The sequence below is a fragment of the Periplaneta americana genome, chromosome 4 (assembly GCF_040183065.1).
Source record: "Periplaneta americana isolate PAMFEO1 chromosome 4, P.americana_PAMFEO1_priV1, whole genome shotgun sequence".
NCBI classification, from domain to species: Eukaryota; Metazoa; Arthropoda; class Insecta; order Blattodea; family Blattidae; genus Periplaneta; species Periplaneta americana.
Window position 1 is genome coordinate 49,304,292 of NC_091120.1, and position 25,485 is coordinate 49,329,776.

The 25,485-nt window shown below is 36.7% G+C and overlaps 1 protein-coding gene across 2 annotated transcripts in view; it reads right to left on the reverse strand.

The window, feature by feature from the left end:
* The window catches only part of brat (brain tumor), a 718,927-nt gene that overhangs the window by 612,861 nt on the left and 80,581 nt on the right, over positions 1 to 25,485 (reverse strand). For both annotated transcript variants that reach the window (XM_069823300.1, XM_069823297.1), the window contains exon 2: positions 14,766 to 14,807. The gene's annotated coding sequence lies outside the window, so the exon portion shown is untranslated. The remainder of the gene's footprint in view (positions 1 to 14,765; positions 14,808 to 25,485) is intronic.

Here is a 25,485-nt window from a genome sequence, read left to right on the forward strand (position 1 = left end):
GATGTCGAGATTAATAATGCGACTAAACACTAGCAACTTCCAGATGCAAGTGAAAATGAAATAAATATAGTGAACAGATCAAATGTAGCACCTTCATTACGGATGACGTTATAACTAGAGTATCATGTTTCAATAACCAAGCCTGGACTGATTTAACAAGGACAAAAACATGCAAGCTTAAATCCCAGACCAGCTTCCAGAGGTAATCGATTCCGACTGTAGGCTGCGTTATACGTGTGGTCTCGCAGCTTCTCTCCGGTCCCTGCAGGCGGATTTGCGAAGACTAAGATCGAAACAACTGCAGAACTAAGATCCGGGCGGATCTAACTAGATACTCTGAAACTTTGGACCAAGTTTTTATCTGACATGAAAGAGCAGTCGTCTTACAATATCATCTTTGATAGGCTATACAGACGTGGACAAATTATTAGACTAAATTAATTATATATGCAACAAACTTGTATTTATCGGCAGAAATAATGAACAAAAATGTATTTTGCACAGATATAATGAACAGAAAATTGAGTCTTGAGGTTACTAATATTTTGTGAACATTCCCTTATTCGTTATTAAGATGTTGACTTTGTCAGGTATGCTGGAAACCAAGTTTAACACTTTTTTTTTAATATCAGCATTATTTAGATATCAGCCAGTGCTTAAATGAGTCCATGTTTTGTTGTAAGCCTCTTTTTGTTCACTTTCTTCTTCAGTATAGATCACATATTTTCAATTTCATTCATGTCCGGTCTTCTTGCAGGCCATAGGAGAACAGACTGTTGAATATCTTCTGTAGTATATAATTAAAATACAAGTAGTACCAACACAGCCAGACAAGATATACTTAACCATTGGAAAAATATACCAGAAGATGTAAACAATCATATTTACAACAATAGAGACTCTGTGATGATAGTTGATATGACGAATTATATTATGTTTCCAAGAAATATGTTTTAGTATAATAATTTGTCCACGTCTGTAGTTTAAAATACATATTATATTAAAACGGTACAAATGACCAATGAGGCTCAGGTGAACAAGTACAGGCCTGCCATTACTATAATTATTAATCACGAATCCGAACACAAATATATTTCCGAAGAATATCCAAAAATTCCTTCAGACAAATCAAAACTATGAATTCAGAAAATTCATTGATGTATAAATTTTGAAACAGTGATGGGAATAAGCATTGGTTATATTCACTGAAATTTAATTCATTATAATCTAATGTCATGTATAGCTGCTATTGTAATCAAAATGTTTATCTGAAGTCTCAATGAACTGTTTACAATTTTATTAATATAATTTTAACCTAAATATTTTACATTTCCAAATGATCAAGTGATTATAGCCGATTCTGAAGACAAGTTGCAATATACAAGCTTAATAAATAGCAAGGATATACAGTGCGGGCAGATTAAAAGTCCCGAAGCGTTGCTCCGCAGGTGAACGGTCCGAGCCTCATGCAATCGATGGCATTCTCCTCTATGAAAGCGAGCTCTTCCCGCCTGCAGTCAGTCTTAAGTGGAATTTCATCGGAGTAGGACAGTTGCTTTGTGCAACCGTGAATGAGATTTGTGAGCACAGTTGTGTTATGCAGTGGTGAGGTATTCATTACGTCGTCGTATATTCATCTTTAAGACGCACATAAAATGTAGAAAGTTGTGTGACAGAACAACACCATTATTTAGATGTAAATTTCTTAGCAGCCCAGTTCCAAAACGAAAAACAATATTAAATTTAGTGGATAAGTTTAATAAAACAGGTTCTGTCACTGATCGGACAAGAAAACAAAAACGTCATATGCTCACAAAAAGAAAAGAAAAAGAAAAACTTCATTAAATAGGCGATGCATTGGAACGTAGTCCCCGAAAACTTCCTTTCCGCTTTTGATGTACGTCTTCTAGATGAATATACGACGGCGCAGTGATATAACTCACAAATGTATTACTCGACCAAGGCGAATGAAGCCGCGGGCGTAATGTGAACTATCGCGATGCGGTATTACGAACGCAGGAGCAGTAGCGCCACGACTCCGGGCTGCAGGACTCCACTGGCCTTGGTCGGGTAATACAAAACTATTGTACTTCCTAATCCGATCTCACTCGATGCTGTACAACACATCTCGACGGACCAGTTCAAAAGGTAAACAACTCAAAATTTCAAGTTTTGAGGAAAACTGCATTTTAAAGCTCCATGTTGCTGTGAAAAAAACAAGTTAACAAACTCTAATAAAATTTTTAACTTATGGTATAGGCCTATATAAAACATCATTAACAAAATTTGGAGTAATTTTAATGATTCTTGGATTTTTCAAAGCAACATGAAGCTTTAAATTGGAGGTTTATCAAAACTTTAAATTATGTTTTCCTTTTGAACTGGTACCTCCTGCCCTACTCCGACAAAATCTCACTCACAAATGACTGCAGGCTGGAAGAGCACTTTCATGGAGGGGAATGCTAGCGATTGTATGGGGCCAAGGAATGCTTCAGAAGTTTTAAACAGTTCGGTCTGTATAATACGGCAATATTTATTTTTAAAAGTAACAAAATGGAAGATATAAAACAATAGACTAACAGAAAAATTGTACAGAACAATTTCATTAGCTTAAACATACGAGTATAGATTTTTTATAGACAATATGCCATGTCATTCAAAGTGATTTAGAACCAATAGAAAATAATTGAAACATTTAACTATTTAAATGGAACAATATGAGTAGGTTTACAGGTACTACAAAATAAAACAAAGAAAATACTATACTGAGGTTCTATAAAGTCATGTCAGTGCAAAAACTAGTAATGAGAGTAATGTCAATGCAAAAACTGGTATACGAGAGTGAGACATATATGATAATGGGGGGGGGGGGGAAACAAAAAAAAAAACAAAAAAAAAAACAATACGGACATCGAAGAGTAGAACATAAAATAAAGACATACGAATTAACTAAGAATATTTTATTTAAATGACAAAATGAAGGATTACAGAAATGGACACGCCTATTCCACGTCCAAAGAATGGATACTATCAAATGCCCTATAAAATATGTAAATATCGACCAGCAGGGAGAAGAAACACCTGGCGTCCAGAAACACGATATGTAACACCTACTTGCGTAAATTCCTACAGGCAAAAATGCTGCCTAAGGCGTGAAGGATGATGATGATGATGATAATGATGACGATGACAAACTATAGAAGCTACTCATAAATAAGACAGTCATATAATGGAAATCGGGGAAAAAGTGAGGTTAGTAAAACAAAGCATTCGAAGAAAACCTGCCTATTCACATTTTATTTAGGCCTATCAAAAACTCTTGGATGACCTCGATAAACAAATGTATATTACAGCAGCAACGATACAATCAACGTCTGTTGTGGCAAAATTCGCGGGTGCTCGTGTAAAGGGGGTTAAGTATGATTTCGCTAAACTGGGATAAGTACAGATTTCAACTCTCCACAATTACTTTTTTCCTGTGTTAAAGGGGCTAAATCATTCTTTCATCCATGATGCAGTTATAGTACTCCGTATTTTGTGACAAAGAGGTTTTGTTCAGTACCAAAGGCGAGAAGTTTACATACCTTACAATTTGACTTAACCCCTTTACACGGGCACCCGCGAATTATTCTCCTGACGATAGTAATAATATTTCTGTGACTGACGCGGCCCTGCAAAGGATCTGGGTTGGCAACAATGTGAACACCCATCCCACTGTTGTTATTCGGTAAAAAAATGTTTCTGCTATCCTTATGGGTACTAGAAATGAACACACTTCACCTACTAGTGGTACTACTACTTTTACCACTGGTATTAATAATCACTGATCAGCTATACTACTATTTTTGGCATGTAGTTCTACTACATTTTTGAGTGATGGATTACAAAACTGATACCTTCAATACCTTCACCCACAAGACTGGATATTTTCAGCCCCTTCTTCAGTCACCAAAACAGCAGATTTCAGTCACTGAGAGTAGGAGTAACAAGAAAACGAGTCTCTACCTACGAATATCTTTTTTTTTTTTTTTTTTTTTTTTCAGAAGTTATGCAAAGCTTGCGACCAAAACCTATTGTGCATACAATCCCTTGAGGAGGAAACCCGGTGGATGGTGTTGAAGTACTATGGATATTTAATACTTAGACTCAGGCATACCCTAATGGTCACCAGATTTAACTTAACATCAACCTGCATCAAAGAGTCGTGCTGGCTAGACGTCACAAGAGAAGTGATTCCCCGCGTTACCGGCACTTATCCATGGTCGTGAGCATTGCACAGAGGTAGTGAGTAGGCCTACTTACACTTTATTATAGGCCTATACGATCGTCGAACCGCTTGTATTTTTCATTTACTTGAATCGGCACATTCTCTATCTTTCCTTGTTTTCTTTTCGACCTCATACTTGATTAGTTTTTCTTTAATAAACTTGTTATACTTCTAACTGCATTACACGTCCTTTTTCAATCAAGAAAGGTGTGCAAAGACGACAAAATTATGGAATAATTGAGGAATAATAATGGAAGGAATAAGTATTTGGAAAAAAAAAATGTTCTACAGGTATTTTTTCGGGCCCTTATTTACTCACCACAAATCTCACAGAATCGAATTTCGCTTCTCTATCATGAGAAGCTGTCTACGATATTACTGATCTGTCACTGTGGGCCTCTAGTAAATGTAGTAGGTTTAATTCCTCTAGGCGGATGACTCAGACAATACCTTAAAATACAGTTACAAGTGACTGAGAACATACGAGTCCCGCCTCTCAGAATCAATTGTACAGGGATCTCAAGTGAAAACACAATAACTTGTCTAGCGGATGAATCATATCACAAATTACTGTGGGCTGTCTCCACAAAGTGATGAGTACGAGGCCGGCTCACTGTCACAAACATAGGATTCCATCATTTTGTCACTAGTGGAAAACCCTATGAAGCACCGTGTTTGAGCGACGCAACTTCAGATTGAATGGTTAACTACTATCTCACGGAGGACGACTAGTTTATAATCTCGGCTATAAATAAAATAATACCAAATTTTCCATGTATCCAGCCCAGGTGATTCTTGTCAATGAACAACCTTATTGATACTCAACTGACCAATGAGAATCGTACTACACTGACTATTACACTTTTACTACGTCAAAAAACGGTACGAAAGAACGTCTTTCAACTAATCATGGCTGCTTATCGCACCATTTTATAGCGTCCCTAGCATTTGCTTAATTTTATCGCTTCCCTAGCAATTGTTTGTTTTTATCACTACCCTAGCATTTGTTTCTTTGTTTGCCAACATTTCAAACTGCACTGGTCTGGAAGTAAAAAAAAATAGACACCACTCCAGTCGATGCACAGCAGTTTCAAACATGACTCACATTGGCATTCAAGAACAAGAAATAATAAAGATCACTGGTCATAGTTATGAATCTTCCCTGAAACCCTATTTACAAATAAATGAAGAGCACCATTCGGAAATCCAGAATAAGTTAAGGAATAAACCATGTACATTAACGAGTTCCACTTCTTTTTCGCACACGTCCAATGTAACATCAACTGAACTACCAACCACTAAAACATTCACATTTAAAAACTGTACTTTCAATAATTGTTCCTTTTAAAATTATTCATGTTTTTTATCGTCCTTAATTAAAACTTTTCTTCTTTATTTCATCATCCCTAATTAAAACCTTTCGAACACTTGTTTATATTATTTAGGTTATGTTATAGCTTCTGCTATATGATATTATGGATAGTCACGTATCAGAGATTGTTTAATACTAAGATTTATTGAAAAATCATCTGTCAAGTGACGTTGATTACTGGGATCCGGATAATTGAAGTGGAATGCAACTGTTTCAACACAAATGAAACTGAATCAACAAAGCCTTGACTAGCAACCGTCCACAGAGTTCAATGAAAATTCCATTGTTGGCACAACTGATAACAAGAAAAAGCTAATCATAACACACTACTGCCATCTAGCGTAATATTTGTAATGCCGATATAACATATAATGGGGTTGGCTGGCTAGCTGGCTATTCCTGTATACTCTGTTTTATTAGAATATTTTAGAGTGTGAATAACAGACGGACATCACTTTGAACAACTCCCATAACACAGGTTAGTACCCAATGAAATAAAAATATAATTGTATGCATGCTATTATTACAAAGTTAAATGAATAAAAACACGCGGGAGTTTACTGATTGATGATGGCGGCTTCACCGGCCATGCAGGCATGTCTGATACGCGCATTCTCGGTCGGAAGCCGAGCTAAACGCTCTGTGTTTGACAGGAAAGCTCAAACTCTAGATATTCAGAACATCAAAATGTAAAATATAAAATGAAAATTAATTGAATATTTACAAGTATTTATTTTGAGTGACATACAACATTACAAGCATTTTCATGGATGTTAATAGAAAGGAACAAAAATCACGGTTCTACAACGTTTATACTCCCGGGGAAAAGCGTCACCGGAGACCACTGATTAAGAGGCCAAGTTTCCTCCATATTATAAAAAGTTCTCTTTGTATATCTTCATAAATTAAATCACAGGACTGAACCGTTCCCACCGGTGCATATAATGATCTCATTACTCGAGTATACTTCACACCTGGAGAATCTCTCAACTCCATACAGCCATATTTGATTTCATTTCAGTAAAAATTCCTTTATTAAACTGGTAATTGTTTTCCCCATCCAATTAGCGTCAGAAAACCAGTTACACTGCTTATCTGTTATTTTCTTTTGTTCATTAACATCTTGTTCGTTCATTGCTGTCGTTACTGCATTTATTGAGTAAATAAACCCATGAAACTGACTTCAGGATTCCAGTTCTTATGAAGTCTATACGGTTTGTTTCACTTACACGCCTGTATCAGTGTACGTAACATACTATATATGTAAGGACAAGTGATACAAAAATGTGATGAGCAAAGCAAACATGTTATTCGCTATTCTCAAAAGCAAAACAAGGCTTTTTAAAGCATGAATAAACATACAAGGTCTAAACACAGTCTATTATTTGGACAACATTTTGCAGAAAGTAACTAACTCACATTATACCTGAACTGAGAAAAATGCATTTTAAAGTTAAACGTGAGTAATAAATTCACAAGTAAATATAACTCCATACTTATTGCTTTACCCAAATGTGTATTATACGAAGTATCTTTGTTTCACAATATGGATCCTTGGAATTATCTAATTATTGAGATATTAAATTTGTTTGTGGGTTGGTTCCTTTCTGTAGAATGTGGTTCATTTAAAGTCTGTGTGATGAATCTTGTCTCACTGTGAAAAGAGAGAGAAAGGAGATATGTCTTATTTCGTCTGTGTTGTTATTGCGATGGGGGGAGTGAAGCGATGCCAGTGGCGGAAGGGACTAGTTGATACATTCTGTAGCGCAAAATAAAGTAACAAAATATCTCTCTTCGTACTGTATAGTTAACAAGATTTTGAAAGGAATCCTGAAAATTTACAACCCTCCTATAATATCCATGCTCATTTGAAGGGACTTGGTTTTATTGCTACTGAGACAAGATAAACCTTACCAGGTATAGTTTCTTACAGTACAGAATGCACTAGTCATTTCCGAAACTGCCGTCGTCCTCCTCTTCTTCTTCTTCCTCATCATCATCATTTGTTACGATTTGTTACGTAGTGTCTCCAAGCAACGGTCAACAGTGTAGGGATGTTTAAAGTATAGCTCGGAAGCATCTACCTCACTTAACAACAGTCCAGGTCTGCTGTTCAGTGAACATACAAAAACAAAACTACGTACGCACTTGGAGATCAGCGCTCTAATAGAAGAATTTGGTACCGAGCACTTCATTAGAAAAGAAGAAAATGTATTTTATCACAAAGAAGTAAGTATTTTTTTATTTGAAACACTTAAAATGTTTAGAGTTTATTTTTTATAAAAGTTGCAATAAGTCAAATAATCAATTCAAAGAGAATGCTGTTCAATCATGTGACTTATCTTTAATGCAAATTATGCAATTATAAATTTACACTGTATTTTAAATTTTATTGTTAACGTTTTCGCCATTCTAGTGTAGCATCTTCAGACATTCATAATTAAAGCTATCTTGTGAAAAAACACTGCATCAAAATTGTACTTCAAGATTTTTACATACATCAAAATACACTGTTGACGTCAATATTAAAAACATTAAAGGTAAAAAAAAAGACATGAATGTACAAATTTCCAATAAGCATATTTGTGTACAATTGAAATTCAAGTAATCATATTATACTACGCAAAAAACAAATATAGGCCTACATGTATAACTGTTAATCAAATACGTATACTAATTGTATTGCCATATTAAGACTCGTTTGAAAAGAATACAAAAATTGTGTTTGAATGTATTACGTACATGATAGAATATGTTTACAGTCATTGATTGCAATGTTTAGAAACTAGTAAAGCACGCTCTCATAATTTGTTTTATTTCAAGTTTGTATTGACATTTATGTTTTCCCATTTGTTAATTCCAACCTTCAATTAGATCCGAAGTATCTAGAAGCGATTTACTTATTGTAAAAATCAGGGGTATACAAATCATGGGAGCCAGAGTTTTTTTTTTTTATTGAGTCACTATAACTATTACATAACATTAACAAAAACTGTTTTGCGGAGAAATTCGAATGTAATTTTTAGATTAATATTGTTACATTTGCTGAGAATCTCAAGATACTGTCATTACTAGTGTCCTGCAATGTTCGAACATGAGAGAAGCAACAAAGAAATTACAAACTTCGTCTTATTTCATATGAAAAACTAATGGCCAGATCCACGCTAAAATTCTTAAGCGGTTAAAACATGAAGGGGTGGAAGTGCACAGAGCGAATAATTTTAAAACTAGGTGGAACGAACACAACAGACTTCCCTCTCCAAAGCGAACATCGGCGAATATCGAACTTCGCCATACTCTAGAAACTTGAACCGAACATAGCGCCTTTAATGCACTACGTTAGTCACTGCGTCTCTGAGAACATGTGTTTGAACTGAATACACTGGTCAAAAAAAGTTAAGCATATTTCCAGTTTACCCAATAATACCTGATATTTATGTTTCTTTTGGTTTTATGTGGCACGTATTATGTTTACGAATTCAAACTCTTTCATTTGTTTTATTCTGCATCACTAGGTAACGTCCAAATCACGGCTAGTAAACAAAGCCTGTAATTCGAGCGAAGTTCAATCAGTGTCGTTTTGCGTCATAGTGCTTCATAGTGCAGTACAATGGCTCGGAACACCCTTACAATGGCAGACCGCATCAAAATCATCACTTTGATGGAACAAAACATGAGACAAGTTGATGTTGCTAACATCCTTCATGTGAATCAGAGTATTGTCTCCAGACTGTGGAGAAAGTTCCAGGAAACCCAGTCAATAGCAGATCGACCTCGCGAGGGCCGTCCACGCAAAACAACACCAGGTCAGGACCGGTATGTAAGGTTATCTGCACGTAGGAACCCTTTAGCCTCAGCTACAACTCTGCGCCATGACCTACGCGAAGCCACTGGTGTTGTCGTAAGTAGCCAAACTGTGCGCAATAGACTTCATGACATAGGGTTGTATGCTCGAAGACCACTCAAGACTCCAGCACTCCGTCCACATCACAGGGGTGCTCGTGCAAGATGGGCTAGAGCACATGAGAACTGGACACGGGACCAATGGACCAGAACTTTATTCTCAGACGAAGTGAGAATGGGCCTACACCCTGACAACAACTCTATTCGCGTATGGAGACGAACAGGGGAACGAAATCATCCCTCAATGACCGTGGAACGTCACCAACAGTTTGGTGGTTCAATCTTGTTTTGGGCAGGTGTCATGTTTGGCCGCCGCACACCACTGGTTTCAATAGAGGGAAACATGACTGCTGCCGTGTATGAGAACAACATCCTCCAACCCATAGTAAGTGGTTTTGCAGAGACTGTAGGAGAAGGGTTCACTCTACACGACGATAATGCTCGGCCTCATCGTGCTCATAGTGTGCAGCGGTATCTGGTAGAACATGGGATCCGAAGAATGGATTGGCCAGCATGCTCACCGGATATGAACTGCATAGAGCATGCATGGAGCTTTCTCAGGAGAGCCATTTCCAATCATCCACATCACCCATTAACGATTCAAGAACTCAGGAATGCTGCCTTGGAAGAATGGGACAATTTGCCTCAGGAGAGCTTAGATGCGTTGGTACTGAGTATGCCCCGTCGCATACAAGAGTGCCTCAGGGTTCGTGGAGGACCAACACGTTATTAAACAGGGTACTGAAAGCACCATTTCCTTTTCTTTGATGATGTACGAATTTCAACTTCCCTTATCTTTTCCGTTGTTTCCAAACAATGCAACTTTTTCATTTCATATTGAGTCCATTGTTAACAAATAGCGTATTTCTACTTTTAAGTTTATTCTGTGGAACCAAGAAACCCAATTATAATTTATCTATTTTATTTTAATTAATAAAAACCGTTATATGCCTAATTATGCTTAACTTTTTTTGACCAGTGTAGATATTTAATATTATTTATTATATTTCAGTAAACGTATAATTATCTTAGCTCGAATGGTTTCCGCATTCATTCATTCATTCATTCATTCATTCATTCATTCATTCATTTTTTTATTCCATAGATCTTACATGAGCAATGAAGCTTTAAGATGTGGAACAAGTCAAAATTTTACAATATTACAATAACAATTTTTACAGTTTTACAATTTAGTAATTTTCTACAATTTTTACAATTTTGTGCAATTTTTTACAATTTTGGCGAGATGTAGTGAGATGAGGTGAGGTCCGAGGATTCACCAAAAGATTACCCGGCATTTGCCTTTTGGTTGGGGAAAACCTCGGAAAAACCCAACCAGGTAATCAAATCAAAGGGGATGATGCCGAGGACTCGCCATAGGCCATCCGGCTTCAGTCCCACGGCTGGGGAAAACCTCGGAAGAAACCATTACATCTGTAGATCAAATCTACTGGCTCCTGAAATATATTAGTTTTGTCTATTCCTGGCAAAAATTATCTTTCATTGCATATAAATGAACGTAAATAAGTATTTCGTTATTATTGTTATTAAATCCAAGTAGTATTTTGTACGTGAATACTTTTCCTGTTGTTCACGGACTTATTTATACACACAGGTACACGAATAGATTTTTTTTATTTTATTGCGTTATTTTACGACGCTGTATCAACATCTCAGGTTATTTAGCGTCTGAATGAAATGAAGGTGATAATGCCGGTAAAATGAGTCCGGGATCCAGCACCGAAAGTTACCCAGCATTTGTTCGTATTGGGTTGAGGCAAACCCCGGAAAAAAACATCAACCAGGTAACTTGCCCCGACCGGGATTCGAACCCGGGCCACCTGGTTTCGCGGCCAGATGCGCTGCCCGTTACTCCACAGGTGTGGACCGAATAAATGGATATAGGCCCTAAACATACAGTACCGGAGAGTGCGGGGAGACTACTTCATTGCAGCGTGAACTGATGACTCGTAACTTGCTCTCCGTACCAAGAGAAGCTAGTATGATCGATGTAACATACACCCAACTTGTAACCAAACGCAGGACTGATCATCAGTGACACAACAACGCTCTCTGAGCCATAGCCTTTCTGTGGAGCTCCCGCTAGGCTTCTGTTTTTTTGCTAAGATCTTTCTTTGGATTTACACAGGCATTGTTATTTCACTGGAGCTACCACCAGGCTTTCGTCGTTTGCTAAAGATCTTCCTTTGGATTTACACAGCTTTAATTATTTCACTAGAGTTCCCGCCTGGCATCTGTCTTTAGCTCAGGAACTTCCTTTGGATTTACACATTAGTTTCGTATGTTTAATAATTTCACCTTCCCATCCGAACTTAGAGTTTACTTCTACTTTTTTGTCCCCAGTCGGTGAAGTTAGAATTATTTTAATGTGCAGATGATCATCTGAACTTATTACATGTCCGACCCATTTCAATCGTTGCATTTTTATGGAAGTTAATATATCCTTCTCTTTACATAGTGGATCGTGGAGATCCTTGTAAATCACCAGTCTTCACTTAACCTACAGTATGTCAACCAATCCGAATATAGTTCTCAATATCTTTCTTTCAAATACCATACTATTGTTTTCATCTTTGTTAGGACACACATTTTCGAACGTTGATACTGTAATACAATCATAACTCTTGAATGAAGATACTCTGGAAAATGGATAACGGTCTCGGTTGATTTCACTCCCTTCCGGATTACGCACTTCTATTCAACAAGATATTTAGAGCCCAAACCCGGAAGTACAGTTTAAAACGCAGTAAGCTTCAAGAGGAAGATCGTAAATCAAATCTTAAGCCTCATTTAACATATCATTCCTATATAAAAAGAAGTCCAATTCTCAGCAGCTTAGAAATACTGGTAATATATTCTTAGTCATAAGACTGCATAACACTGAGCTGGCACATGCGTTCACTAGACTACCAAGTAGAGACACGCCGGAGACGGAAACCACATGGCACTGTATGACAGGCCAACGCCCTATAGTACACCAGATATGGGATGTTTGTAGAAAAATTATCATATCCGTATGTATGAACGATAACTTGCGGATAGACACTGGCGGTACAGTATCATAAAATTGAAGGAGACTTTCGTTATTTAATAAGAATACAACCTTCACACAATAGTTCAGTTGATAAAACTGGCTTCGAAGAGGAAGGTCCCGGGTTCGGTCTCGCTTGATCACGGGATTCTTCTCGTTGCCAAAACATCCAGAGAGCCTCCGAGGTTCACTCAGTTCCTATCAAATCGAATACATTCTAGCGCCGAGATCATGAAAGCATGGAGTTCTTCCTCCATGTTCCCCAAGCGCCTTGGGGATAGCTTTACTTTTATCTACACATAATCAACACATCGTCAGGGACTTATAAAAACTGGCGTCATTAAATGACAAATACTTCCTAATAATAATAATAATAATAATAATAATAATAATAATAATAATCGTAGAGAGAGAGAGCTCATGAAGGGCCAAGGCTGACCAGTAAACTGTTGGTTTCACGTCCACATGCCTCAGTGGAGGTGAACGATCATCCAACGAGTACGAGGGGTAACGTGTGGTTAGCACGATGATCCCCCAGGCGTTACTTGATTTTTGAAACCGGATTTCACTACCTATCGTAGCTCCCCAAACTTAATCACAATCCTGGGTGAGCACCAGTCCCATACACTGATGGAAATTTCATGAGAATGTTTCTCCTCCATGAGGATTCGAACTAGAGCTCATTCTGTAACGCGAATTATAAGCGTGGTGCCTTAGGCAAAGACGCTACGGCGCAGAACCTCAAAGACAATTAGGTCATAAATTTAACTTCTACATATTTATATCAACGTATAGTCTTTATTATTGTTTTGGGTGGTTCATTCGACACCGGGTGTTTCAATAGCCTACACTACAGTAGGTTAGGTTAGGTCACGGTGGCTACGGGCGGGTTAGGACGACCCTTTGCACGTCGGCCATGCTGAGGTCTATTGTGCACCCCGAAATATATAGGATGAATGAGGATGAGGGTGTACTAGCCCACCGGCCGTATGTGATCCCTCATCCGCTAAACTCGCTCGGTTTACACTGCAGTATATACACTGATAAATCTGTCACCCCATGCTCAGTTGTTTGGAGTAGCCAGGCATAATGGAACACCAGAGTAGTAGGTGACTCTTCAGATCTTGCTATACTATGCTGAAGAAGGATCCTGTACTTTGTTTCGGAACTTTAGAGATGCTAAGTCCCAGCACACCAAAAAGTCTTCCCCTGAACGGTCTTGATTAGTTTAATGTATATCTGCCGCACTCAAATTTCATCGTAAAACCAGGAATACAAAAAAAAATCACATTAAGTTCCTCCATGCTATAAATGCTATTATATTGTTACTAGCGTCCAACTTAACCAGTCGTGTGCGAAAGCCTGTGTTCCAGTAGACTACTGCAACTTAGCATCCCATTACAATAACTCAAAATCTTAACATATATGGCGTTTAAAGTTTTAGTTGTTTCTTATACAAATAACATTGATTTCCACAGTTAATTCATAAATAAAAGCCAGTTGTAAATCTAATTTGAAAACTATGCATGAAATTATAATAAATTATGGATTAAAGCGTATCAAATGAAATCGAGACACTGTTGATGTTTTTATTTTTACGTAATGTCTTTCAATGTGGCTGGGATGAAACATCGCTAGTGAACGTTAAGAATAAACCAACTAAGCTAACCGGCCGCCCTTCCAATCTGTATCCAACTAAATTGCCGTGTGCAGCCAAGATGTTACAGTGCTGACTGACAAATAAGGCATTACTTCAGACGACGGTAATGAAGCGACGGAAAGTCTGTAAGATGGAAAGAGAAACGGCAATATTCCGAAGAAACCTGTTCCTAGTACCGCCGTTGTCAGTCATAAATTTCACCTAAACTTGCCGAGAAATACTAATAAGCATGTAACTAGAAAAAAGGATGATGATGATGATGATGATGATGATGATGACGACGACGACGACGATAAAACAAAACATTTCATACAAAATTACACAAGGACAATGAAACCAAGGAGGAAGACTAGAATAAAATGAAGACACTAAACATGAAATCGGAATAGACTAGCCTACATCAACGGAATTTGTTTCTTGAAGAGCAAGACGATAATTGATGATGATAATGATGATAATAATAATAATAATAATAATAATAATAATAATAATAAACCAAAGTATTACATACCAAATTCCACAAGAATGATGAAACCGAGGAAGATTACCGTACCTACAAAGAAATAAAAATAGCAATTTAACATGAAGTCAGAACAGGCCTACATAAACCGAGCGTAATTATTGTATAAGATAATAATAACAATAATAATAATGATAATAATAATACACCAAACGCTGAACACCAAATCACATTAGTACAAAGAAGCCTGTGAAAAAAGATAAAGAGCCTACGATTAAATTACGGCAGTAATTTAAAATAGTGCCGGAATAGATTAACCATGTTTGATTCTTGAAAAAAAGAAAATCTTCAGTATTCATAGCTCAGTGCCAAAAAAAAAAAACTGTTTCAATTCGATTGTCTATATTGCTTGATCTGCCGATGTAATGTAAAGGTATCACGAAAAGCTGAAAATTACAATTGCAATTACAATTATTACTGGAAGGGTTGAGGAAAAGTCCCGGAAAAAATCCTCAACCAAGTAACTCTGACCACTATTCCAAGACGTCCGCTTTACACTCCATAAATGCGCTTGGGAGGCACCTTTCATGATCTCGGAAGTGGAACTGTTAAAAAAATTAAAAATAGCCTATATTTAAGGAAATGATTTATTGTATTATATAAAATCGAATTTTTTGTAGACACAAATTGTACAGGTTTGTATGATTCAGTTACTCAATGAAAATATTTGTAGGCCTTATCTAATTTTGCCTTGATGCATTCTTTCAGCTCTAAAGAATATTGCAATGATGATAAAGACAGTGATGTTGACAATACAGTAATAATAAAATAAAATAATAATATAATCCATTGTAGCTAAAGTAGTAGCATGCCTGAATACAAACCCAGCCGTCCCGGGTTCCATTTCTGGCAGAGGAAAGCAAATTTATCGCCCTTCCATAGTGGTAGGATGTTTATCATGTTTGTTGTCTACCTTGCACAAGCAGCTAGCTATGCACCATGCTGACTATAGGTCTATAGTCTCACAAGAGAGCCGAACAAGTACAGTAAATAGAGTCCAATCCTTAATTTTATTATTATTATTATTATTATTATTATTATATTATTTTATTTGGTTATTTTTCGACAATATTTCAACTGCTATGGTTAAATATGAAGCTTTGAATGAGATGAAAGTGATAATGCCAACGAAACGAGTCCAGGATTCAGCGCCGAAAGTTACCCAGCATTTGCTCTTAATGGGTTGAAAAACCCCGGAAAAAACCTCAACCAGGTAACTTGTCCCAGTCAGGATTTGAACCCGGGCTCGCACGTTTCACGGTCAGGCATGCTGTTGCTCCACAGCTATGGACATTATTATTATTATTATTATTATTATTATTATTATTATTATTATTGGTTGTTTTTTACGACGCTTTTCAACTCCTATGGGTTATATAACGTCTGAATGAGATAAAGATGAGTCCAGGGTCCAGCGCCGAAAGTTACCCAGCATTTGCTCTTAATGTGTTGAGGGAAAACCCTAGAAAAATCTCAACCAGGATTTGAACCCGGGTTCGCCCATTTCACCGTCAGACATGCTGTTACCTCAAAGCGGTGGGCATTATTATTATTATTATTATTATTATTATTATTATTATTAAAAGTAACTATACGTGTGGCATTTATGGCATTATAGGAGAATAATATTAAAATGGATTTGAGAGAGGTGGGATATGATGATAGAGACTGGATTAATCTTGCACAGGATAGGGACCGATGGCGGGCTTATGTGAGGGCGGCAATGAACATGAGGGTTCCTTAAAAGTCGTTTGTAAGTAAGTATGGCATTTACACGCACCGCACTCAAAAGCACAGAAAGAACAAACCGACCTAGCTAAACAATTTACATACTGATAAACTTACATCTATTCAACCACTTATCACAGTTTAACCACAGTCTAGTATATACAGTCGCGAAGCTCAATACGTAGTAAATATGCAAACATTAGATAGTTGCTCACCACTAGGATCGCTAATATCGCCTCATTACAGGCAATGCAAAATAGTACCGTCACAGTCTATTGTTTCTAGCACCCTCAAAACTCAAGCTTCGTAACTATATATAATAGACTGTGGTTTAACCTACACACGCAGGAAACGAAAACAAGAACGTGGCGCCAACTTTTGAAAAACATTGGGTGTGCTCAAACACTTGAGGTGTAAGTTAAAATAAACAAATCTCGTAAATAATAATGATAATGATAACACGACAAATTACTGTGTGGGCTCGGGCCTCACGGGTCCATGTAAGTTGGCGCCACTGAACAAGAACGTATGTAGTTATGCGAAATGAGTACAATGTAGCAGATGAATTTGAGGGCTCTAGTGAAATGCATAGGGCACCAGAGCGTGAGTCCCTCCGGAACTACAGATGGGACAGTTTATCTTGGACAATGCTTGCTGAGGTGCGAGGCAGATAACTCGTGCGCAGGTCTTCAATTGTTACTCAAGATGGACTACCTGCACGAGGCTCTAAATAACTGTCGTAATTTATATTCAAACTTGTTTAATTACAAGAGAAACTGTACAGTCCGCGTCACTTTTTGGCGTGTGAAATAAGTAATGGGAACGTTAAGTGCGAGTGTTTTACATTTTCCGCAATCAGTCTGACAACTGTGTTTGGTAAATGGCTGATGTGACGTGTATAGGAAGTGGTATCATTCTCAGCTGCACTAGCAACATGCTCGCAAACTGGACACTATATATATCTAGGACACACGCCAAAAACGCTAGCGCCAGCTGTACCACCAAAAATTTTAGGCTATGAACGGAGAAATTAAACATCTTACGACTATTTGTTTCTTCGTGTCTACTATTACGCCTATTTCAAATTTTCTCTAGTTATATTTAATACAAATGTCCATGTTTATGAATCTATTCGTAGCTTTAACATTAAAAACTTTATGATAATACAGTATACCTTAAATTATTCAGTAATTATTTGCGGATGTTATTGTTTCGGTGATACACAGAGAGGCCCAAATTTCAGTTATCCCAATTGAAAAACATTTTTCCAAAGTTTTTTTGCTAGGCGTTTCAGCTTTTCCGCAGTCGTTTCTGATGCTGTTTCCCTCTCGATAAAAGGAAGCACATTCAATCAGTTGCGATACTTCTCGAACAGATGGCCGGCCTATCACGGAAGATCAGAAGATGGCATACAAAACTTATTCAAAAGCTAATTTACACTTAACGAGTTGTACTCACATTTCAATGCTTGTGTTCGAAATGAGTTTTATTTTAATGCATTCTAAGCAACAATAGATTCGCGAATTTTTATTGTGTGAACTTTTATTTAGAATATCAATTTCGGCTCGCATTAAAAGTTTGCCCTCATTCAAATCTTTTGGCTTAGAAGAAAACACGAAGTCCTTAATGATATCCTGAACTGTAAAAATCACATGGCGTTACACTATATGAATGGGGCGACTAGTCAATATTCTCACGAAGTCTATTCATTCATGAAATGCTCCATCGCGTAATTTTGAAGTGCAATAGCGAAATGAGATATAACGCTTATCTCGTTTCAAAAAAAAAAAAAAAAAACCTAGTATGACACTTAGAGCTCTTTTCATGATCGATGACAGTAACTTCTTCGCAGAATTTCAATGTAATATTTCGTAAAAAAATAATGTCTCAGCATTTCTGAGCCAGAAATTTCTTCTAGAAGGATTTGCATTCGACCAACATACAAAGTTTCAGAGGACATGAGCTCGTTAACAGTCTGCTTGTTAAGATTTTTTCACTAAATCTAGAATAAGAGTTAAATAAAATATTACTAAAATCATCAGGTTTTTATAATGAGACAGCAGAGCAAATGCACATCTTCAAATAGTTGGTGCACTAAAAGCAGTAACATGTACTGTCATGAAGTCAAAAGGAAGATAGCAATGGCCAAGAAAGCTTTTTGTAGAAAAAAGAGCGGACCTCTGGAAAAAGAACTAAGGAAGAAACTAGTAAAGTGCTTTGTGTGCAGTGTGGCATTGTATGGGGTAGAAACATGGACATTACGTCGAAGAGGAGAAACGACTAGAAGCATTTGAAATGTGGATATGGAGAAGGATGGAGCATGTGAAGTGGACAGACAATACGAAATGAAGCTGTGTTGGAAAGAATGAGTGAAGAAAGAACGATGCTGAAACTGATCAGAAAGAGGAAAAGAAATTGGCTGGGTCACTGGTTGAGAATAAACTGTCTTCTGAAGGATGAACTGGAAGGAATGATGAACGGGAGAAGATTTCGGGGCAGAAGAAGATATCAGATGATAGACGACATTAAGATATATGGGTCATATGAAGAGACAAAGAGGAAGGCAGAAAATAAGAAAAACTGGAGAATGCTGAGAAGTGAAAGACTTGCAGAACACTATGAATGAATTAAACTAGAACTGTCATTCATGTGTGATACTAAGTGGCAATGACTTTTCCCTTGAACGAATACCTATAAGTATTTGTTGGAGACTGTACGCGGAATGAAAGACATGACGAGACGGTGGAGGGGATACATCTGAAGCAGATTGAGCGAACGTCTTTCCTTTTTCTGACAGAAGCGAGTGTCAGTATTAAAAGAACCACACACACACATACCTACTCCCACTTTCTCTCCTCCTCCCACAATTTACGAAACGCTGCTGTATCGGTAGCCGAGAGGTCCTTTCAAATCACAATATCCCGTTACTTGGTTCGCTGCTAATCGTGATTGCTGCACACAAGGAACAATAGGAAATGTTCTTCCCAGAAATTATATCATCTGCTGGCGAGTGGCCAGTTCGAGTTTCATTCACTTCTTGTATGTCTTCTTACAGATTTCCTCCTCTCTGACACTGTATTTTAGGTTGTTCAGGAATTCTGCTACCATTTTGTCAGTTTAACTTTCCCAGCTGCAATGGTAAGCTGGTACTGAATTTATAACGATAAACATCACGTGCCGTGTGTTGGGCTATAGCCTACTAGCCGTACCCGTGCGCTCCGCTGCACCTGTTAGAAATAAATATAAAGTAATTACATAATTAAAATAGGACGTTTGATCCAGGGAACAGCTTTTACAACAGCGCAAGATAATCTGCTTCGCTCATTACCCAATTTTTTTGCATTGCATTTATTGCATATATATTTTATGTATTTTAACACGATTCAATTGAGCATAGTTAAAATTTGAATTATAAAATAATGGATTGCTAAGCTAACGTACTATTACTGCATACTAATCAACACACTCTCGTTGTTCGTTAATTCTCTGAGATTAAAATAAGTGTACATAAATATTATTTTAAGAAATACAGAAAACGAATGTACAAAATAGGCTATCAAATTTTCTGTGCATAAGAAGCTATTTTAATCTTACCTGTCTTCGATTTACTCAGACGTTACTGTAATAACATTATAACATTATGTCCATCTAGAGAAACTACACTTTCCAATGGTGAAATAATAATTAATTATACAAATCGGTTAATTTAGCTTCTGATATTACTTCATAAAAACACAGAAACATTCTCTGTAGGCTATGTTTAATAGCTTTCGATTGTTGATGTCTAAGGCCCCTGTTTCGATTGTTGTTGTCCAAGGCCCCTTATAGACGAAGTCATTTGTTCTTAATTCATTTCACCGTCTTAGATGGCGTTATTTTAATTTTAAAACTCATTTATCTCATTAAATATCAGTGCTATCAAAATTTTGTAAAGAATAAAACTTATCGGAAATCATTTTTAAAGAAACTTTCGTTATGTAACATTTTCCACAAAAATCAATAATAAGCGAGATATTTCGATTTATTTAATTCAGTCCCCCTTATAACCCCCCCTTTTAAATAAAGTATTTTGAATGCCATATAGCCTAAAATCTAAGTTACAACGAACTTAATTTACATTCCAATTTTCATATAAATCGGTTCAGCCATTATCGCGTGAAAAGGAGACAAACATACAAACAAAAATTTCAAAAATGCGATTTTCGGTTTCAGGGTGGTTAATTATATATGTTAGGACCAATTATTTTTGGAAAATCGAAAATTACCAGAAAAATTTCGGCTACAGATTTATTATTAGTATAGATTACGATTACACGCCATTTTTAATATCTTCCCGCGCTTCTTTTACAAATGGATCATGTTCTGAGTTCCTGCTGGAATTCATTCTTTGATTATTCTGGCTGACACCATAATTTGTACGAAGTCATTAACATTATCATCATTTACTAAACTAAATATTAGGCTGAATGGTCTATTACTCGTATGCCTTCATTTCGTCGTTGTTCCTGCAATAACTCCTATGTGCAAAATATAAATTTTTTCAGTAGGAAGAAAAAACACATTTATTCATCCTATGACAGCCGTACATAGGAGACTGTGAATTCTTACATTTTCGAAACAAAGAAATATAATTACATATAGGAGATTTTATTATTTGCTGTATCATTATTTAAGTTATTTAATAGAGCAAAAATCTGAAAGTCAATAAATATGTCACATAGGAGTAATTGCAGGAACAACGACGATTTACACCTTTGAAGATTTTCCTCAACATTTTCCATCGGTATATTCTTACTTTACATACTTAGAAACATTAAATCCAGACGTTTGAAATGGGCAGGGCATGTAGCACGTATGGACGAATCCAGAAATGCATATAGGCCTAGAGTGTTAGTTGGAAGGTCGGAGGAAAAAAGACCTTTGGGAAGCCGAGACGTATTTGGGAAGATAATATTAAACTGAATTTGAGAGAGGTGGGATATGACTGTAGAGACTGAATTAATCTTGCTCAGGATAGGGACCGATTGCGGGCTTATGTGAGGGCGGCAACGAAACTCCAGATTCCTTAAAAGCCAGAAGTATATTCTTACTTCAGGACCTCGATGTCCTGTATTGAATATTGTGTATTCATCACGTAAATACTATTAATGGAGAAAAATTCGTCGCGGCACTGGGAATTGAACCCAGGACGCGATGAGTGATCTTAACTAACTGAAAACTGAGCTATGCCGGGTTCCGATCCACAGCGCCGGCCGAACTCTCCTCTTTTGTTTTCATCAATGGCCTACTACCTGAATTTTAGACATCGGGTAATAGCTGCTAATACTGTGATACGAGTAATATTGTGATAGTTCTTTTTGAGAATTTATTACAATTTTACTGAGAGAGAGAAGGACCGGTTTTGTGCAGCAACTTGTCCACGAACATTCCCTTAATACGTTGACGCAAAAAAACCGATCTTCCTCTCGCTCAGTAAAACTGAAATAAATTCTCAAAAAGAACTATCACAATATTACTCGTATCACAGTATTACCAATCTTTACCCTACATGTCATATATGTAGGAGCACATTCGTCCCTCCTCTGGCAAACTAGCGAAAGTGACAAATTAGCGACCCTGCACTTAAGGTCTATATTACACTATTTAATAGTGCAATATAGACCTTAAGTGCAGGGTCGCTTATTTTTCACTTTCGCTAGTTTGCCAGAGGAGGGACATTATTTCAATGAATTTATGGCCATTTTCAACAAGTTTTAGATCACTGTTAACACTCATACATATTATTCGAGAACCTCACCGCCCTCTATTGAATACTGTGTATGTCATGACTTTGTGCAGTAGAACGAATTTTTCTCTATAATAGTATTTTCCACCGGGTTTGAAATTTACGAGTAGAATTTGTTTCAGGATTGTACAAGTATCCTTTGTCAATGTGGTCTTTCCGGGTGACCAGGAAATGTATAAATTTTGTAAATGTTTAAAATTTCAACTTATCTAAGATTAAAACAAGTCCACTTCTTCTATGACCAGCAGTTTTATTCATAGTTTTTTTGTCTCCAGATTGCAGCATTCTTAATAAAACTGTTGCAAACTTCGCTTTAATATATTAGCTAGCACTGATACTGCTACTGTCCTGTTTAATCTAGTGCGTCTAGTATGAAGCAGTGTTGATGAGAGTCTGAAAATATAACTTCAACTTAACTGATGAAAATGAAACAAAGTAGTTTCAGTACGAAACTCACTACTAAACTCTCTTACACTGTGTAATATATTTCGCTCCTAGCTCACAAAATATGTACTTTCATACCGTTTAAGCTACGAAAATTTTATGAAATTTTACATATTAAAAGTCATGATACTGTGAATACCCGTGTCCTCATAAATTCCAGCATTCAGTAACGCTAACATGATGACCAAGAAAATTTCTGACGTGGAAGAGATATTTGCGTCATTCATATTTCATGTCTTATACCATTTCTGAAAAAGGAAACAGAAGAGTAGCGGGACCTCCTATGTGTCTAGTTACGAAGCCAGAGACCGGCATTTTGTAATAAAAACGCTCCATTACTGCCTATTCAATGTGCATATATCTGTAATACAACACCAACATCTACCAGCGTAGCTACTCTTTTGAAGAACATGGCATTTTTATTGTAAACTGAACTCAACTAAACTGTTATGCTATACTTACACAGCTCGTTTCGCTACATACAGAATTATCAAACACGTTTGAAGTTAGCACAGGTATCATATTTCAGCATTAGAAAGGGGGGAGCATTGTAGGTTCGGATACAAATTGCTGTAAAAATACTAAAAGTAAATAACCAGCTAAATTACATCTCCCATACTATGGTTATTGAATATTTCACTAAAAGCCCTCTGCAAGTGATTATTACGAATAATGCTAAATAAAGTCGGCTATTAGTTAAAATATGGACTTCCGATTTGAAAGAGGTTTTCGCCTGGTAAATGTTATGTCAGTACTGTGAATAAAATACGGATATGACAGTGTAAAGCTGTAGTGAACTTAACATTAGATTATGAATACCCTTTTGCAACTGTCAAGGTACAAGTTCTGGCATCTTAGGCAAATTAACATAGCTTAAGTGAAGAAATTTAGTAATTCGTTTGAAATTATCCGTGATGACTACAGTCCGGATGTGTATGTAATATTGACCCTAAAAATATGTAGGCTAACTAAAACCTCAAAATATATTCCTACTAAATATATTATGTAATATCAAAATTGCACAGGGAGTTGAAAATAAATTGTTATTTATTTCAAAAAATATTTTTTTAACTAAATAAGATTAGAGGCATGATGAGGGCCGATAAGCTGATACAATAACAACAGGAGTTTTGTCAGGATCCGTCTGTGCTTATCTATTGAACAAATATTATTAGTTTACAATATTTGTCACATTTATTTAGTTTTTAACGTTTTCGGCTTAATTAAGCCATCTTCAGAAAAGTTTATGCCTAAATACATGAAAGTAGTACATGTGTATGTGATACAAATAAATAAACCAATTAAAAATTAAAAATAAATCTCTGTATCCAGTCTCACAGCACTCAATATCACCGAATCAGCAAATATTTTGGACAAGTACGGCACTGTAGATACGGGAAAGGTACGGCAAGTATTAAGAGAAAAAGCGTTTGAGAACTGGAGCCAGAAAAAACATAAAGGCAAAGGCGTGCTATTATACCAACAATATACCCCGGCCAATAATTGGATCCGGAATCACAAGGGTCTTTCCTGTAGTGAGTGGAGGGAAGCAATCAAGATGAATGCGAACGTGTGCGTAGTGTACCTGGCAGGTCTTCGGGCAGTAACCTCTGTCGACGTTGCGACAGGGGGGTTGAAACCCTTACCCATGTCCTGGGGGCCTGTCCACACGGTGAACTACGAAATACGCGGCATCATACAGTAAGATCTATAATAGCAACTGCCTTAAGGAACAAAGGTTATTCAGTATATGAAGAAGTACACGGCATATCCAGTGAGGGCAGTAATTGAAGAATTGACATCATTGCATTTAAACCTCCCTCTCTTGAAGGTTACATCATAGACCCTACTGTGAGATTCGAATCGCACGAACACCAGCCAGAAGAAGTACACGAGGAAAAAAGGAATATATATGAACCTTCCATCAGTTTTTATAAGGACAAATACCATCTGGAATCCAACGTCATTACGGGACTAATGATAGGAGCCCGTGGGACCATACCCCGGTTCCTAGTCGACTTCTGTAAATCTTTTGGCCTGCATAAAAGTATTTTAAGAGATCTAACAGTTGCAGCACTCAAAGGCTCAATAGCTATTTTCAGGCATCATACATATGGACCATGACTAATTCGCATCTCCTTGACGTTACTTCGTTTAACATCATGTGTTTCAATATAATTCAAATTGTTTATTTTTCACTCTAATAACAATTTATCACTAAGCCTCAAGGCTTTTACTCTATTGTATCATAGTACTCTTTGTCAATGGCAACCTGTAGTGGTTACAGGAAGAAATTAAATTAAATTAAATTAGGTGAACATTAATTAGTTTATTTATTTGTATCACATACACATGTACTACTTTCATGTATCTTCTGAAGATGACTTAATTAAGCCGAAAACGTTAAAAACTAAACAAATGTGACAAATATTGTAAACTAATATTTGTTGAATAGATAAGCACAGGCGTATCCTGACATAACTCCTGTTGTAAATATGATTAATTTCATATAAACTACACATTTATACCGGGAGAGATATTTAAAACGGCCACCTGAATAGCACGAACATTTGTAGTGATAGAAGACAAATCTTCAGACAAAAGTTGTTTGGCGTGAAGGGGGACATATTGTGGTATAGATATTTGTTTGATAGATGCAGCTGTAGGTGTAGGAGAGATACGGAAACCAACTTCATTATTTTAAATGGATTAATCTTATGTATTATTTACAATTTAATAGTGCGTTTAAAGACG